The sequence below is a fragment of the Phytophthora infestans genome, genomic scaffold (assembly GCF_000142945.1).
Source record: "Phytophthora infestans T30-4 supercont1.52 genomic scaffold, whole genome shotgun sequence".
Classification (NCBI taxonomy): Eukaryota; Oomycota; class Peronosporomycetes; order Peronosporales; family Peronosporaceae; genus Phytophthora; species Phytophthora infestans.
The window spans coordinates 731,198-732,209 of record NW_003303707.1 but is presented as its reverse complement, the minus strand read 5'-3'; positions in this window follow the sequence as shown (position 1 = coordinate 732,209).

Here is a 1,012-nt window from a genome sequence, read left to right as displayed (position 1 = left end):
GATGACCATTCGAGTTGAGTTGGAAGTTCATGTGAAGTCCTGGAAACAAGAAAAAAATGAAGATCCACGCTTCCCTAACTCAAAAAGTCATTAAAAACCGAGGGTAGCTTGTATGGAGACTTTTGTTCCTCGTGCGCTAAAACGCCGAATTAAATTTTTTATCTATACTTAACAGGAAAAAAGTTGCCTCCTTCGCGATATATAGGCAAATAAAGAATGGGTGCTATCATTTCGGGACAAAACAGGTGAAAATTTAGGTCGAAAAAAGTGTTTATAGACAAGGCATTTGAATTTAGCCAAAATCTGACTTGACCACGGGAATGCGCGCATAAAAGCACCCCTAGGGCAGTTTTTATACGGAGCAGTCTCATTTGCTTCCTGGATGTGCAGGGCCAAACATGGCCAAAAGTGGTGATTTTGGCCGTCCAAGGTGTCCATTTTCCGCGAAAATGGCGTTTTTTGGCGTCACTAAAAAAATCATTGCGAAGCAACTACTGGAGATATGCTTGTAAAACTTTGGGAGCGGTCGTGCGAACACATGCGCCAAGTTTTCTGCTAAAGTCTGCAGGCCAGATCTGCCGGGCGGCACATAAAACCGGAAAAAACCACCTAAAAAAAGAGCATGCCAAACAAAGTCTCACATTTCGCTGAATAACTTTTGATCTAGAAGAGTTAGACAAATTCTGATTGCGGGAACGGCTCCGCCGTGTGTTTTTACATATGTCTATGTCCCGTAGATAAAAAGTACATGTTGCAAAAAAAGTACATGTTGTACATAAATCTACCTTTGATATTCGGATTCCCCGTGAAAAACTACGCCTAGGCCGCAGGGTTACAAAGACGAGTCATTGCACTTATGCCCTTTTATAGACGCTTTTAGAAATCGGCCAAAACAGTATTTATTAATTTAGACAGTGTTCCGCTGACATGTCGCATGCTGCGATATGTCCACGTGAAAGAGCACCGAAAAGCACCCCTAGAACACCCTTTCATACCCGTTCTAACGGTTCTC